Here is a 19028-nt window from a genome sequence, read left to right as displayed (position 1 = left end):
CGACTTTATCTATGTTGAAAGTTTGATCAAGATGGGTCTGGTGGCTCAAGAGTTATTAAGTTTCATTTATTTTTATAGATTTATCCCCTCCTCTAAGTTATACAGTTAAAGTGATACGATAAAAACCACCTCAGGTTCTAACCTTATCTATGTTTTATGTTGAAATTTAGGTCCGAACCTCATCTATGTTGAAATTTGGTTAAAATCGGTCGGGTGATTTAAGCGTGATGAAGTCACAAAGATAGTCCCTTTTATTTTTACTTTTTGAAATGTATCTTCCCACTCCCATTCATTGCACTATAAAACTGAAATGAAGAAAACATCCCAGGCCCGAACCTTATCTATGCTGAAAGTTTGATTGAGATCGGTTGGGTGGTTTGAGAGTTATTAAATTTATTTATTTTTATAGATTTATCCCCTCTCTCCCCCAACCCTAATTACTACAGATAAAGTGATATGATAAAAACCAACTCATATCTGAACCTCATCTATGTTGAAAATTTAGTTAAAATCGGTCGGGTGGTTTAAGCGTGATGAAGTCACAAAGACAGTCACTTTTATTTTTACTTTTTTTGACATATATATCTCCCCCTCCCCTTCATTGCACTGTAAAAGTGAAATGAAAAAAAAAAAAAAAAACTTGGCCCGAACCTTATCTATGTAAAAAGTTTAATCGGTCGGGTGGTTCAAGAGTTCTTAAGTTTTATTCATTTTGACATATTTCCCTTCCTCCCCTCTTAAGATCTACTGTCAAAATGAAATAATAAAATACTTCCCAGGTTTGAACTTCATATATGTTGAAAATATGACTGAGATCGATCGGGTGGTTCAAGAGTTATTAATTCACATAGTACTTTTATTTTTATACTTATTGATTTTTGTATATTTCTCTCTCCACCCCCTCCCGACGTTGCTCCGTCAAAGTCAAATGATAAAAATCATCCCAGTCCCAATCCTCACCTACATTGAAAATTTGATCAAGATCGGTCGTGTGGTTCAAGAGTTATTAAGTTTTATTTAATTTTTTCGATGTCCCCCTCCTCCCTCCCCCTAAGTTCTACCGTCAAAGTAAATAGCTAAAAACACTCCCATGCCAGAACCACATCTACGTTGAAAATTTGATCGAGATCTGTCGAGTGGTTCAAGAGATTAAGAGTCACAAACATAGTCACTTTCAATTTTATAATATAGATTGGTGTTCACGACATTTGAGGCTATCTCGTTATAAAAATCCATGGTCGTGTTGACGTGACGAGATGCGAGCAGTGTCCCATCTCGTGAACAACACTAAAAATATTCCACATTTCTCATAGCTTTCGCTATCCAGTCTTATCAGACAATGATTTCAAAACGAGCTAAATGAGCGAGCCATTTCTCAAATTGGACTCGACTCGAAACTCGAACTCAAAACAATGACTCGGCTCGGAACTCCACTCGAGAAAATTACCTTTGACTCGACTCGAATTCGTTTCGAGTTGAGTCGAGTTTTAGCTCGACTCGTGCCTATCTCTATTCATTACTCAAAGAGATTATACTACAAAAGGAATTTTTTTATAAGTTTATGAATGTTTCTTTTGTGATTTTTTTTATAGTTTGTTATTATTGTTATGCAATCGCATCTGCCGACCCACTCACGAAAGACTCCTGGTACTTTGTACTGATCTTTACATACTTGTTTATATAATTGTCAAAGAGTCATTTCAGAAGGACAAAAAGATAAACAATTGCACAAGTGAAACCATTATACAGAATTACATATGGACAATTTCAAAGCACTGCAGAATACAGAAGAACTAATTTAGTTTAAGCTGGTTCACTACGACTTTTATTAGACCAATTTAAAGAAATACAAGAACTTACTTTGCATAACAGTAAGAAAAGTGAATAAAGATACGAATTATTTCAGTCCACTTTGACTCTGACTCATTTATACATAAATAGATACCAAAGATACTTCTGGTTTCAATAAAATGCCTCTCGTGGAGTTTGTATGACCCCCCCCCCCTCCCCAAAAAAGTACGGCATTTCGATGTATTTGTTCTATGTTTTTATATCACATATGAACAGAAATGTTTGTTTCGCCTTGGTGTTATTTTGCAACAACCGAGTTATGCTGGAAGGGGTCACATAAGCTTAATGCGGAATCCAAACCGCTTCTCGGCTTCCATCGGCACACGTACCGCGTTTGTGGTCAATTAGTCCCGGTTTCGAGTTCAAATGAAGGACAATTTCTCTCGGATGTAAGCCGAGAAGTGTTTTGGATTCCGCTTTAAGCTTATGTGACACCTTCCAACATAACCCGGTTGTTGCATAATAACACCAAAGCGAAACAAACTTATTTTTGTTCAAATCTGATATAAATACATACATCAAATTATTTAAACCAAGAAAACCTGGTTTAAACCCCCCCCCCCAAAAAAAAAGTTTAAACCAAAAAAAATTTTTCTGTTTTTTTTTTTTTTTTTCAATAAAAACCATGGTTTTTGCCAACCCTGGTCAGAAACAATATTAAGTATAGGTTGGAGCTATATTTTATTATACCTCCAAACTATACTTAATATTGTTTCTGACTGCACATAGGAAAATGAAATGAAATAAAATCTTTAAGTTTTACGCCCCACGGTTATGCCGGTTAGGCAAAAGGAGACGGTGAGTGAAATGATGGAATGAAGAAAGTGGGAGGAAACGGGAGAATCCCGAGAAAAAACACGAGCACGGTGTTTGTCCACCATAAAGTACACAAGGCGCGAGCTGGGATCGAACCAGGGACCCCAAGCACCGGAGGTGAACGCTCTACTACTGAGCCACCGCGGCCTCGGACTGCACATAGGCTTCAACGCTTCCATCAAAAATAGATTGAAAGTTTTCTTAACTTTGTTCAATGCTTTTTACATCTTTGATACAGTTTATCCACTTTTCGTTCGTCATATGAATTCAAGACTCAAAAGAAACTATATTATTTTCCCCACTGGTCGTTCCCATAAATTTTGAGACAAAACCTACCCTTCACTTCTGACCATACCATTTTGATGGGATTGAGGATAAAATGATAGGATGATAAACGTTGCCCAATATGCCCATATTTTGCAGCCAATTCGTCCACCGCATATTTCTTTTTTCTGTCGGTAACAGAAGTATTCTCTTCTATAATTTCAAGAATGGGAATTATAGGAACAGGATTAGGAATGATGATATTATTGAAAGTCATATAGTAAGGAATTTGACTTTTCTTCAAGGAAGAGTTTAGTTTTGGGTCGAGAACACGACTGTGATACGGGCATTGTTCATAACAGTTACAGATGGTTTCTCCTCAAACCAATTCTCAAAAATAACTACATTAATCAGGCCCGATATCAGAGGGGACCTAGGGGGGGGCATGCCCCCCCCTAAACTATTCGTGGCCCGTCCAGACCTTAATACAAAATGCACAATTTAGATATTTGTAAGAGAATTTTTAATGACTTGGCCCCCCTAACATACTGATGCCCCCCCCCCAACCTCTGTGGCTGGTATCGGACCTGGCATTCATGCTAGCATGGTAAACTGCTAGAGCATATGCCATTATTTTGTGAATCGTTAGAAGCACATCGTTAATAAAACCCGAACGATCACCGGAATGTAGAATAACAATTTTTATCACCTTGATTACCAGCACTCGTTACAGCACAATTGTCCGAATCGTCTGTCCAGTTCTTCATCCGACAGGAGTTACTGTCAAACTACGTTTCATCGAGGTACACATTTGTATAACCCTGTGCACGAAGATTATTGATACTATGTAGGTATCTGTATCGCCATGCAATTATATGTGGTGATTCATTACGAATATATTTTTTCATTGAGGATTTATATTTAAAACCCATACTTCGCAGCTGGCGATAAACTGTAGTGCGTTGCTATGGAAATTTATATTCGGAGTTATCTGACTTAAGTCTCATTACTTCAATTAGCGCTTCCGTTGTGGGAGATTTGTCTTCCTTATAAAATTCAAAAACCGTTCGCCGCAACAAATTCCGAGTGAAATCGTGAATTCTGTCGAATTGAAGCTTCTGTTTTACAATTTTCTTTCTAGCTGGTGTCGAATAATTTTTCATCATTGTTTCCCTACGCAACTTAGCTCCCCTCCCAACTACAATTTTATCTTGTTTCGTCGGAGTTCTTGGCAAAGAGGGCCTGGGCTCCAGAATTTCATCCAAATGTTGCTCGTTGCGAGTGTTATTCTTTAACCAAGATCGGAAAAACATTCACATTGTAGCCAATTATAACAGACACAAAAAGTGAATCAAGACTGAAAAATCTAGAGAAGAGGGGGCATTTGGGAATCTCTTTATTTCTTTCTAACACAGGGTCGCCTATTGTTTTCTTAGATTTATGGTCTGTTGACACGGGTCAGAGCGATGTAGGTAATCTGTGTAATTTCTCGAACCAGGGTTCTCTTGTTCTGAAACTAGTATAATAATTTTGCTAAGTTAATACAATACAGACGAGTAGATACGCTACGTCTACAAAGAGCAAAGAAAACATAAAAAAAAAAAGAAATATTTGTGATTAGCATGTAAGAACGAACGACGGAAATTAACGAGTAATCGTAGCAATACAACGTTGAAAACAGATAAATATGAGTCTATTGAGGGAATGCCATCTGTGGAATATTAGACACACGTGTAAGGATTTTACACTATTAACCCTACATATATAAACATGAAATACAGCCGTATTACTTACTATTTAATTCTGTCAATGGAAAGAAATGGTAAAATAGACGATGTGAAACAGTTTCCGTTGAGGAATGAGTTTGAATATAAGCAATTAATGTGAGTGCAAAGCATATACGAATGAATGTTGAGTGACAGTGAAAGTATTGTATGTGTAAATGATTCCTTCCACTATCCTTTTTATGCGTATACCTCCTGTCGCTGACGCACCTGCTCCCAACGAACGTACGATCGCTGACTGGTCAGGGCCCCCTGCTGCGCTCCTACTCTGACTCGGTTAGATAGCACTCGTACTTTTCAGTGGCCACCCAGCACAAGTTGGTTCGTGTTTTATGCACTGTACTTTTTATGACACGTCCAAACAGTATTTATACTGAGCCCTCCTGAAGTCAATCTGCAAGTAGAAATGGAGCTCCTCATTTAGTGCATTCTCCGCTTAAAGAAATACAAAGCTCTCACCTAATCTGAAAGTGTAAGAAATGTGTCAAAATTTTGTAGAATTGTCTGTTCGAGTAATGCCTTTGTTCGGATGGGTTCACTCGAGCAGACGGTTATACCGTAAACAAAATTTATAGGTAAAATACGATGTAAAACAATCTTCGTAACAGCAGAAGAGTGTGAATATAAGTAATTTCTGTGATTGGATATAATATTGAAATACATTTTGAATAGGAGTGAAAGTATTCTAAGTGTAACTATTTACTGAAAAGGAAGAATACAAAAATACAAAGAAAGTGGAAATAAGCAGCGGGAATGCTCTGTTCGTGTTAGCATTGGACGTTTGCAATGGAAGTAATACAAACATACAATTTTATAACAAAGAATTTTGTGATAAATAGCGTCATGTTAAAAAGTTTTAGCAGCGTCGTGGTATGTTGAAACATAAAATTTAGTGTGCGAAGTGTAGAAAAGAAGTAAATATTCAGAAAAGACGAATTTCTCTCCACAGCGGACCATTTGCACCCAGCAAAACAACGACAATAATTATTACAATTATTTAAGCGTTTTTGAAGATAAAAATTATAGTGGATATTTTATGGATTTTTCCACTGTCTACTTTGTGCGTATGCCCCTATCGCTCACGCGCCTGCTCCCCACAGACGCACCCCCTGCTGCGCTTCTGCCCTGACTCGGTTATATAGTATTTGCGCTCTTTAGTAACCACCTAGTACAAGTTGGTTCATGGTTTATGCACTAGCTCATTTAGTGCACGTTCTACAAAAAGAAACCTTAAAATGCAATGAATATGTGAAAAATTGGTAGAACTGTATGCTCGAGTAATGTCGTTCGGATCAATTCTACTTACGCGGGGGAGGGGGGTTGACTTACTTCACAAATTATAACTGAACGAGCGAAGGGGGTTAGAAGGCTCGCAGAACCTTCTACCTTGTTTTCTACATTTATCACAATTTACACAACAACAAGGTACTGGGTTCTGGAGCTCGTATTTACCTTCATGGTTTGTATTTGCCTCTCGCAATTAGAATGAACCCTTTTGTTTCTTATATACGTCTTCTCATGTAGAGGGCAGAGTTTTACCAATAAAACTTGAAAAATGTGGTGCAACTTAACCTGCAACGAAAACAAATCTAATAATCTATTTTCTTTATATTTTCCAAAATATTTGCACTAGAGAACTAGACAATGCCCAACATAGGTGAGTTCAAGGGTGCAACCACTAACCATCCACGAATTTATCAACAACTGTTTTTGGTGGCACATTTGAACCTCATCTATGCTTAACGGGGTATTGTTCTGTCCCCCAGTGCCAATATTTTGGAAGAATCAAGAAACGTAAAGTTATAATAATAATAATAATAATAATAATAATAATAATAATAATAATAATAATAATAATAATAATAATAATAATAATAATAATAATAAAGAAACAAATCTTACGAATGGTGCATCTAAAGTAACCTGCATATAATTGAATTCGTAAATTTTACAAAATTTAGTGTGCTTAAGCTTAGCTTCCATTAACATTTCTTATAATTCTTTCAAGTGGTGTACCTAAACATAACCTGCGAGCTATTAATCCATATCTTATCTTGAGACCAGTATCGGTCAAATAGGTAGGTGCACCGGCATTGAAAGCCCGCACGCTACAATTCCAAATTGTCTTATATGTACGACACATGAAGGATTTGTGATTCAGGAAAAAAATTGTAGAACAGAACACAATTGGGAAGAAAGGACACAATCGGGAAAAAGGTCAAAGTTAGGAAAAGGTCAAAATTGGGAAAGAAGTTGGGACAGTGAAAGAGAGCTGAAACCCAAGTTAAACAGGGCAAAAAGTTAGAGAAAAGTGGGAAGTGTAAAATGAAAAAAGTAGAAAGAGTATAAAAAAGAAAGGGATGTATGTACTCCCATGCGCAAAAAATATTGCGCGTATACTGTAACTCACGATTTTTCGCAATTATTCCATTTTCCTTATGTTTATGGGTAAAATTCAGTTATTAGTATGTGGAGATAATAGAAAGGAATCCATCTAAGGAGATATTTCCAAAAAATATAATAAAATAATAAAAATATAAGCAAAAAACAAAATTAAGTTCGGTTTTGTGTATACTGGCAATAATGTTTTCGAGGGATTTTTTGCAGTAGCACAGCACGATTGCAGAGGGAATAACTTTAGTTGAATCAAGGAACTGGAAAGTGGACTAATATATTGCATTTAGGGCCAGTCCTACAATATCCTGATATTCTTTCTGATTACTATCAGTCAGAATTAGATATCAGGAAGTTGTCAGTTACTTTAACCCGTGGTTTGTTCTACAATATACTGTGCCTGATATATACTCTGTCAGATAGTTAACCCGAAGCAAGGTTTTAACGGACCATTTGATTGGTTGGTTTTCTGTTGATCATACTGAAAACAATTGAAACGTCAAATTTATAACTAAAATTTATAACGTTAATTTCGTTATATATTACACTCCATTTTATAATACTACACGTAATAACACAATCTGAGCTTTTAATTAATTCATTTATTTGATATTCCACCTCTAAAAATATGTAAATTAGATTAATAATTTAGATATGTTTTTATATATCATTCAATTTCAATAATTAAACTCTATATTTTATATAGAATATATTTCTTCATCTCCTAACTACACAAATTACATGGCGCTTATGTGCGGGCACTTGTAGCCAACGAGTACTACTTATCGTTATAAATTGGCATATATTCGATCTAAAATGGTCTTCTAGGCCTCGATATATATTGAACAATCTCCTCATCGTCCTCGGACACCATCAACAATTCTTCGATTTCGTTCATGATTCACTACACGACAACTAACAAGTAGCTGATAGCTGTTAACAGGCAATTGAACTTCCTGTCGAAGTACCAACCAGCTGATAGGGTTTATCAGCCACCTGATTGTTATCAGGACATTGTAGAACACTTATCGGAAAGATGTCAGGAGGATATTTATATCAGACAGATATCAGAAGATGGTAGGATTGGCCCTTATTGGCTTAAATCTAGGGTGTAAATTGTCTACCAAATATAAATTAGCTTCTGTAACCAAGATGTTATACGGAAGTATAGAAACAAAGAGAAAAACTGTTGTCTTAAGTTTGGAAGTGACATGCTCTATAGCCATGAGCATTTATTTGTTAAGAAAAAGACAGGCAACAAAAGGTAGTCTGTGTGGTCAAGTGGGTAGAGTGGCGGACTAGTAATTCTTATATTATTTTGACACCAGATCGAATCCCATGCGATCCCATCCAATTTTTTCTTTAAAAAACATTGTAGAAAGTGTATAATTTTTATGTTAATAAGAACCGAAACAATATAATAATGAAATAACTTTTTGTTTTTTCTGATGACGTATTTATTTAGAATTAGTGTATGCTGTTGTATAGCTTCTTTTATCATCCTCTTTTCTTGAAAAAAATTGTCTCCAATAAAGTATGAAAAATATATATAGACAGAAACAGACATCTTAGTATCAAACGTGATTAATCGTGATGAATTAAACAAGTTTCCCGTTGTTAAAAAAGAAAACTATAGAAAATTATTGAATTTGGTCTTTAGGTTTTTAGCATGCTTTATATATTCTTTATAAGACTATACTTTATAAGGGAAGATGTGCGATCATACCCACAAATTTAGCTAGTGAGTGAAAGATGTTTTCGGCACAAATATTTTACAGGTTTAGGTGCATGAAACACCAATACGCTATGGTCTCGACCTTCGTTTATTCCACATTATTATCCGACATATCATAGCAGGTAAAAAGCAGCATCAATTGGCAAGAAGAACTGCAAGTTGTGGTCTGTTTTCGATGCTCCGGACTCGATCGCCTAGCACGCCCGTCTATACCATGACTCATACGTCTATCATTCAGTGCAGGCACGTATCCAGCTTTTCTTTTCGGAGGGGGCCCAACACGAATTCTCGTAAACATGTAATTCTAATGTTTCAAAACTATCAATAAAAATAATAATAATAATAATAATAATAATAATAATAATAATAATAATAATAATAATAATAATAATAATAATAATAACAATGCAACAGTTCTGTATTTCTCTTAAACGTTTCTTACTTTTCATTTATGAACCGGTCAAACTGCATTGTAACACAAACGAAATCAAAAAATATTTTCTAGAGACATGTAAGGAAAACTGTAACTGAATAGCAAATGGCTATGAGTGTATCGTTCTAATACAGTAATGTTATAAACAAAACGGAAATGAAATTATAATCCCATTTAAAAGTGTGCTTTAATTCCACCTGGTTTCAATGGCATTACGGTATATTCTTACAAGTAACACTCCGATTTTGATAAAATTTGGCAGGTAGATACTACACATAAAATAAACGAATACATGTTTCTTTTTTCTGCGGAAAAACTATTTTAGGGGGCAAAAGCCCCCACCCAAAATTTTGAAAATTGACGCCCGAAAGGCAAAAACAAGTGGACCAAAGTGAACGAAATTGTGCACAGATATGGCAGACGTAAAATGAAGGAATACGTGTTTTGTATTTTCCTGGAAAAAACGGTTAGGTGGGGCACAGACTCCTCCAAACCTTTGATCACGAAATATCAAAAGTGCTAGTAACAATATGTCAGATGTGTGTAAAGGACGAAGAATTCCAACGACACTTTGTGTATATACGATACGCAAAAACTAAACGAATACCTGTTTTTTTTATTTTCTGGCGAAAAAATGGCTTTTGGTGGCAAAAGCCCTTATCCAAAATTTTGAATGTTGATGCCCGAAAGGCAAGAAAAAGTGAATCTAAATGAAAGAAATTGTGCCCAAATATTGTAGACGTAAAATGAGGGAATACGGGTTTTGTATTTTCCTGGAAAAAAGAAAAGAAAAACGTTTGGGTGGGACACAGACCCCTCCAAAACTTTGATCGTGAAATATCAAAAGTGCTAATAACAGTATGTCAGAAGTGCCCAAATTTACATGAAGAATTGGAACGACACATTGTGTAGGGACAATACACAAAAAACAAACGAATACGGTTTTTTTTTCTGCGAAAAAATGGTTTTAGAGGGAAGAATTCCCCACCCAAAATTTTGAAATTTAAGGCCAAAAACGCAACAAGAAGTGCACCGAATTGGATGAAATCGTGCACACATATTCTAGACGTAGATTGAGGTAATTGTGTTTCGTATTTTCCTGAAAAAAAAAAAAAAACGGTTGAGTGGGGCACGGATCTTCTTAGTTGGTTATTACGAAATATCAAAAGTGCAAATAAGTATACGTCAGAAGTTCCTAAAAGTATGGAGAATTGCAACGAAACAATTCGTATAGGGACAATTTGCATAACAATAAATGAAATGTGTTTTAATTTGTACGGAAAAACAATGTTGGAGCCTAGAGCCACTCCGAAAAAAAAAAAATATTACCGTAAAAGTGCAGGAAGGAGTGGACCGAAGTAAATGAAATTGTGTGTAGATATTGTATAGACTGTATGTAAAATAAGGACTTTCGTGTTTTTAAGATGTCCCTATCAATTTTGGCACATCAACAGCAAACAGGAAATTAATCGGCACGTGTTTTTGTTTATGCGGAAAATCATTGTAAGGGTTAAAGTTGCCTCGTGAAATACTATAAAATACGCTATACTGTTTGTGATTGTTGTTGATCTGCCAAATTTGAATAAATCTGATGGAGACACTTGTGAAACAGGAGAGGCTTTATTTATCATATCCAATATCTATAGACAATTTCATTGGCTTCGGTCCACTCCTTTCGACACTCAACACCACGGTCCACTCAACAGTATTTTTCTTTTCAGGAAAATACGAAACACGTATTCCCTCATCTTACCTCTACAACATTTGTGAACAATTTCATTCAGTTCGGTCGATTTCTTCTTCCCTTTCGGGTGTCAAATTTCAAAATTCTGGGTAGGACCTTTTGCCCCCTAAGACCGTTTTTTTCACAGGAAATAAAAAAAGCCGTATTTGTTTATTTTTTGCTTATTGTCCTAACACAAAGTTTTGTTCCAATTCTTCATGTAAGTTTGGGCACTTCTGACATACTGTTATTAGCACTTTTGTTATTTCATGATCAAAGGTTTGGAGGAGTCTGTGCCCCACCTAACCGTTTTTTCCAGGAAAATACGAAACCCGTATTCCCTCATTTTTCGTCTAAAATATCTATGCACTATTTCATTCACTTCGGTTCACTTTTTCTTACCTTTCAGGTGTCAACTTTCAAAATTTTGGGTGGGGGCTTTTTCCCCTAGAACCGTTTTTCCGCAGAAAATAAACAAAAACCGTATTCGTTTATTTTTTGCGTATTGTTCATACACAAAGTGTCGTTGCAATTCTTTATGTCCTTTACACACATCTTACATGTTACTAGCACTTTTGATATTTCATGATCAAAGGTTTGGAGGTGTCTGTGCCCCACCTAACCGTTTTTTCCAGGAAAATACAAAATACGTATTCCCTAATTTTACGTCTGCGATATCTGTGCACAATTTCGTTCACTTTGGTCCACTTGTTTTTGCCTTTCGGGCCTCAACTTTCAAAATTTTGGGTGAGGGCTTTTGCCCCCTAAAACCGTTTTTCCGCAAAAAATAAAAAAGCACTTATTTGTTTACTTTATGTGTAGTATCTACCTGCCAAATTTTATCAAAATCGGAGTGTTACACTGGGGAAGTGTTACTTGTTAGAATTATAACAACAACGCATTGCCCACAGTTTGAACACTGACTCAAAGTAATCTGATATAAAAGAACCTCAAAAGGAAAAAAAGTAGGTTTATTAAAAAGTGTTTGAGGTTTGGAAAGGGACAGCTTCCAGGACCTCACGCTGGATACGTCCCTGAGTCAATGCATTATATTTGTTTCTTGCAAAACATGATTATTAGATGAGTAATATGTAAAATTATATCATAGTTTGACTTTTAATAGGTCTTTCCTTAACACACCCATATTATCCGGCATTCTGCCTGTCTGTTTTATGTCGGATAAACGAAACTCTACTGTATTTCCAAAGATAGCATATACACAGGGGCTAGCGGTCTGCACGGGCCGGAATTTTTATTACGGACCCTGCCCGTCCCCTTTAATTTATAATCTATAGGCATTCGCGGATTAAGGGCGGAGCCAATGGAGCCCAGGCTTCGGGACCCCAAGCTCAGAGGGCTCTTTAAAATCCCTCTGTTTAACAGTAAAATATAGTAATCAACTTATATTATAGGCTCCAGACCGATGCTAATTTTTTTCCGCTTGTTACGCTCGCGGTATCGCTAGATTTAAGTCTTTCCATCAGCAGCATTTAACTGTTAATAATGAATGCAATTATTTAATTGTTGATAATGGATTTAACTAAACTAATTATTGTAAACTTGGAGCACATTCAAATATTACAGCATAGTTCTCGGTAGTTCCATAAACCTATGAGGCTGTGGAAGGCAGCAAAGAAAATTTATGCACTGGAACTATTCTTAACATAGGGCTCCCTTAAAATAGTCGGCTCTAGGTCCCCAAAAGCCTTAATCCGCCCATGTCTATAAGCAATATTTCACGAAAAGCATGTATTTTTTAACAAATGTGTTTGTCATCAAGTTTTCATAAAGTAGTCCCTTTCTCCTTTAAGCAATTTCAGAGGCCACGGTGTTTCAGTGGTAGAGCGTTCTCCTCTTGTGCATGGAGTCCTTGGTTCGATCTATGCTCGCGCCAAGTGAACCTTGTGCTGGACACTGTGTGCGTGAGTTTTCTCGGGGTTCTCCCGTTTTATCCCACTTTCTTCATTCGACTATTTCATTCATTTCTTATCATCACTGTCTCCTTTAGCCTAGCCGGCATAACGTGGGACGTAAAACTTAAAGGTTTCATTTCAAATCATTTCAATCAAAAAACAGTTGTAGGAAGTATGTAATTTCGAATAAAACAAACTACTATATACAATTCTGAGTATATTATTCTTTTATGAAATTCTCGCGAACCTTATTTCTAAATCGAAGGGTAAGAAGACTAAATTCACTCTCTTATTGTTATAGATCCATTTCAATTGAAGCAGTTGGAATAGTTGGAAAAAATTAAAAAGCCATACCCTATATTCCAGTGTGGCACAATTGGTATAACGCGGCACACTGGTGTGTCTAGCAAAGTGAACAGTGTGACGCAAACTGTTTCCTATTATTTGCAAGAATATTTGTCGAGTTTCTGTTATTTATTATTATTATTATTATTATTATTATTATTATTATTATTATTATTATTATTATTATTATTATTATTATTATTATTATTATTATTATTATTATTAACGATTCTTCCATGGACAGCTGTCTGTATACGGTTAAGCAACCACAAGTATCACATTGAGGGATAATGCAAAAGTCTATTTGCTTGTATATTCTATCGGGAATAACTGCATCCGTCTAGAAAGCTAGGACAAACAACAAAGGGATCCGATGTTCTGACCGCACACCGCCCCAAATCGTGAGTGCTACAAGTTCTCTTCTACGCCTTAGCACAATAAGGGCTGTTGCGTTAAGGGAGAGAGAGAAACAACTTAATTCCATTGCAGTTATATGCTTATTAAATGTTAACTTATGTTTATAAATTATGTAAATGATCGTATCGTTTTCTGTTTATTATTATTATTATTATTATTATTATTATTATTATTATTATTATTATTATTATTATTATTATTATTATTATTATTATACATTTCTTAATAGGTTGATTGCCACGTGTGTGGAATTCCATACACACGGCTCTCCTGTGCAGCAGAACGTGATAATTTTCCATACGCAAACAGTGTAGATATTCCAAGTTTGTTGTGTTCGTTTTATAGGTGTGTATGTAATTAGATACATATGGCGTAGAAATAAAAATTTAATATCCATGCCACGTATATGCAAAACCATACACAAAGAAATTTATGAACAAAGACATTGAGTTTCAGTTTATCGTCTCGTTCAGCAACGAAGCTATATGAGACTTCGGCCTACTGATTAACGTGGACTCTAAACCACGTGAGCTCTCGCCGGGAATCGAAGCCGTGTCTTCCGCGCCAAAGGCGCATGCGCTAACCGCATATCCACTAAGGAGCTCATGAACAGAGACATTTATGGGCTAAAACAAAGGCGAAAACAAAGATGTGTGATGTGATTTTGAGTTTATCGTCTCTTTCAGCAGCGAGGCTATATGAGACGTGGACCTACTGATTGAAGTGGAATCTGAACCACCTGAGCTCCCGCCGGCCGAAAACAAAGAATGTTCATTTCAATGCAAACCTATGTAGGCCTACGGACTTCAATATTCGCCCTCAAACGAAAGTGAAGACTATCCATGATTCGCAGTATTAAACTCTCTCTCACCTCTGTATTCTCCTAACATGTCTCCCAGCGATTACAACATTTTTTGGCGTCTCAATCACTTCTTATGTTAGTAGGATAGCTTTACCTAGAGGCCACTGATTAACCTGGCATTGTATTTTTCACTTTTTTACCTTTGGAATTGACAATCATCGTTTGGACATTTCAGTCGCACCTACCTGATATTAACAATGTTTCTACGATAATTTCGTAACATTGTATTATTTCTTTGTTGATTAGCTTGGTTGGGCTTATTTAAACACTTTTTTTTTTCTTTGCACCGACGTGTAACATCTCTTGGACGAAAATACACTAGCTCTCACTGGAAATCAAATCCAGAACCAATGCACTTGAACCATTTGACCACAACAAGGCACATTTAAAAAGAGGTTTCGATTTTGTTCGGAAAATTGTGATTAGGTGTAACATTAAAAATAAATTTAAGAAAGGGTACGGAGCAAACGCACTGTACTTTCTCGCTTGAATTTCTTACATTGACTCGTGTTAGGCTGCAACTATTATTGAAACATTTATTTGGAAAATTGCGAATAAAATAATATTTTGGAAAACTTTGCTAGAAGAAACTTCAGGCCCAAAAGTAAAGTACCCATTGGTCATATTTTGGTTAGAAATAACTTGATCCATATATTAGAATTATTAAGGATATAATTGTATGCGAACTATAAGCAAAAGCGTCTGAGTAATTTCTGAGAAAATCATGAAAAAAGTCACCCCAAGAATAAATTATCCTTTGTGGATCTTTTCAGGACAAACAAGCTATGCTATATTGTTAGTGTTTTCATAAAACATTTATTTATGAAATACGAACACAATCGCCTGAGTCGTTCTTGAGAAAATCGCAGGGTAAAACTTACTGTCAAAAGTATTATACCACTTCTAGATTTTCCGGATGAGGGAATTATACCATATAGCTAGGTTATTTATGTAACATGTATTTATAAAATATGAACAACAAACATCTCCTGAGTTGTTTTTAGGAAGGTCATCGTTAAAAGCTTACCCCCAAAGGTAAACTCTTCTATCTGTAATTTTGACAGTATATCGAATAATTTTTAAGCAAATCGTCGGGAAAAATTTCGCTGTCAAAGTAAACTCTCTCTTTTGGATTTTTCTTTTAGGAACAAGCGAGTTATGTATATTGTCAGAGTGTTACAGACAATATTTTTACTGAAATTAGAAGAAATTTGTCTCAGTTATTACTGAGAAAATTGTCAAAAAAAATTCAACCCTTGAGAAAACCACTTCTTCTGTATGTTAACGGAATAAACGATTTATGCTGTATCTTAGTTTATTAATGAAACATTTCTTTACGAAATATGAACAATATTGCCTGAGGCATTAATGGGAAAACCATCGGGGTAAAGCTGACCCTAAGAGTAAACTACTCCTTCGAACGAGTTGTCATATTGTTAGGTTATTAATAATACGTTTATTTATGTAATGTGGTTGAGAAAATTGTGGAAAAAGAACGCATACCATACAGTAAATTACACCATATATATTTTCTCAGAAAAAATATTCATATACGGTGGATATTTGTTAATAAAATATATATTTATAAAAAGTAAATAAAATCGTCACAGCTTTTTTTCTTGAGAAAATTGAATTATTTTAAATTTTAATCCTTCAGTAAATTACCCTTACTTTTAGGTGTCGAAGGATATAAAATTCGAAAGATAGTATGTTATTAAAACGTTATGTCTAGAATTCGGTCCAGATACGTTGAACAGTATGGCCTCTATTTGAGTGCATGTAAAAGCGTGACGAACCGAGAGACGAATAGATGGACAGACATCGAAAAATAATTTTTTCGATATGTAGGAGCATTGTAGCTTGAATTCATTGAAATCTGGTATTCGGTTTTTATAACTATCACCACACTTTCTTCTTTCGTTGCTCGACTGTGAAAACGAATAGGCCTATACCGACACGTAAGGTGATAATTTGTAATCCCAAAAATTTAATTTGTTATGTTTAATGTGTTGTCACGCTAGAAAAAAAAGCTTATGCATGTTACATCATTTTATTATCAGTTTTTCACGCTACTGTATAATTCGGTATGATTATAATTAATACCCATGGCATCTTTTGGAAGCATTCGTGTTCCTCACAAATAGAGCTGTTAATTTAGTTTTGTTCAAAGAAAGCATCCTTTATTTCCTTACACAGACTTATGATTGCATTTGTTGCACTTGTGGATATGAAACAAAAGGAGAGAGAGAGAGTCAATACTCTAAAAAGAAACACACACACTGAAACACTACAACAGTAATTTAACATCAGCTTTTTTTTCTTCATGACAACGAGCTATCGCTGTGACTGTGTTCGCCACGCTGTGTGTAAGGCAGCAGGTCGCGTATGTTTTGTTTTTTTTTACTGTTCCTGACTCACAGACACTCGCAGTGAGTTGAAGTTACTTCTGCTGACGGAGAGGGAATGATTAAGCATATCATACCATAAACTGAAAACAATCGCTATTAGTAATAATACACTAATTCTAAATAAATACGTCATCAGAAAAAACAAAAAGTTATTTCATTATTATATTGTTTCGGTTCTTATTAACATAAAAATTATACACTTTCTACAATGTTTTTTAAAGAAAAAATTGGATGGGATCGCATGGGATTCGATCTGGTGTCAAAATAATATAAGAATTACTAGTCCGCCACTCTACCCACTTGACCACACAGACTACCTTTTGTTGCCTGTCTTTTTCTTAACAAATAAATGCTCATGGCTATAGAGCATGTCACTTCCAAACTTAAGACAACAGTTTTTCTCTTTGTTTCTATACTTCCGTATAACATCTTGGTTACAGAAGCTAATTTATATTTGGTAGACAATTTACACCCTAGATTTAAGCCAATAAATGCAATATATTAGTCCACTTTCCAGTTCCTTGATTCAACTAAAGTTATTCCCTCTGCAATCGTGCTGTGCTACTGCAAAAAATCCCTCGAAAACATTATTGCCAGTATACACAAAACCGAACATAATTTTGTTTTTTGCTTATATTTTTATTATTTTATTATATTTTTTGGAAATATCTCCTTAGATGGATTGCTTTCTATTATCTCCACATACTAATAACTGAATTTTACCCATAAACATAAGGAAAATGGAATAATTGCGAAAAATCGTGAGTTACAGTATACGCGCAATATTTTTTGCGCATGGGAGTACGTGTAAATGAAAAGAAAATGTCAATGTAGTGTAGGTGTATAGGAAATCCCACTCCACTCTCTTCCTCATAGAACAACACACGAGGCACTCACCGTAACGGAAACTGTCGAACTTCTATTAATCCATATCAAACCATTAAAATTTGCAGAATGTCATGAAATAAAAATAACCTTTATTCTTCTTTTTCCTTTAAGGCCCAGGAGCCAAAATCATGAAATAACTCGCTCGGGATGTTATGAAGAGTAGACACTATAATCAAATATATTTATCAGTTCAAGAACAAAGGGGTGAAGGAGCCAAGTGCGACAGGCAGGGCAACTGCATCCATTCCCATATCGCCAATAAGATATATTATATGATAACTTCACCTTCACCTATCGATAGGTGTTGTAATTAGCAGAGTACTGTGACGGTGACGGTAACGGTGGAGGGTATTAGTGGTTAAAATATGAAACAAAATTTAAATAACCTCCCGTTATCCGGAATCTCGGTAGCAGGAGCGCACGCTCCGAAAACAGTGTATCAAGAAATAGTGAACTCAAATAAGAATATCAATATTAATACTACAACACTCTTGGGTCGTAATCGACAACTTACCATTCGAGCATTCAATATAAATCTCCACACTGATGTTATTCACGAAGTTGTCAGACGTAGCGTGGACGTAGAGAGATGATGCAATCTAGACTCTGAAGTTTCAGAATACACTTGCGTAAACTTATCAAAAACCACGTGTGTTTATTTACTATATTTGTTTCTATAATACCACATTCTATCACAAAATAGTATTCATATACACAACAGATAATGCTCGCCACAAATAAACAATCTTTTGACGTAAATAGTCGCTTCAATAATGACTTGGTAACGTCACTCACTTTAATTATTGATACCGTCCAACATAAAACTGATATTGACAAGTAATTAAAAGAAATAAGATATATCAAACAAGGAAACATACAAAATACTATATACAACAAAAATAATGATAATACATGCAATAAGGTTTCTCTACTATTTAGTCTTTCAGAATAAATGAAAGTCCAGACGACAGTAGCAAATTATGTTATTTCAAATGTCTAGAAAGAAGTTTGATCTCTTATTTATATTTGTATTTATTACTCATTTATTATTTTTAATTATTTCCTTTTTACGGACGCACTGAACTATTATATTATACTTGCCACTTGATATAATTGTTTCTATCTTCAGTTCTGTCTTTGCCTGAACAGATGATTCACTAGTGAATAACTAATTTGAATGCAAAGAGACTAACTA

General features: G+C 35.3%; 1 protein-coding gene across 8 annotated transcripts in view; it reads right to left on the bottom strand.

The window, feature by feature from the left end:
• The window catches only part of LOC145663087 (uncharacterized), a 95540-nt gene that overhangs the window by 69867 nt on the left and 6645 nt on the right, over window positions 1–19028 (bottom strand). For 2 of the 8 annotated variants that reach the window (XM_081729340.1, XM_081729348.1), the window contains exon 1: window positions 6618–6755. The exons of 2 other annotated variants lie outside the window; for them this stretch is intronic. The gene's annotated coding sequence lies outside the window, so the exon portion shown is untranslated. Of the gene's footprint in view, window positions 1–6167; window positions 6288–6617; window positions 6851–19028 lie in introns of those variants that run through there. 4 more of the 8 variants (XM_081729343.1, XM_081729342.1, XM_081729344.1 and 1 more) reach the window with 4 other exon arrangements.

This window comes from Thermobia domestica, chromosome 10 (genome assembly GCF_964235325.1).
Source record: "Thermobia domestica chromosome 10, izTheDome1.hap1.1, whole genome shotgun sequence".
In the NCBI taxonomy this organism is placed as follows: Eukaryota; Metazoa; Arthropoda; class Insecta; order Zygentoma; family Lepismatidae; genus Thermobia; species Thermobia domestica.
The sequence above is the reverse complement of the archived record's forward strand: the minus strand, read 5'-3'. Positions and strand labels throughout refer to the sequence as shown.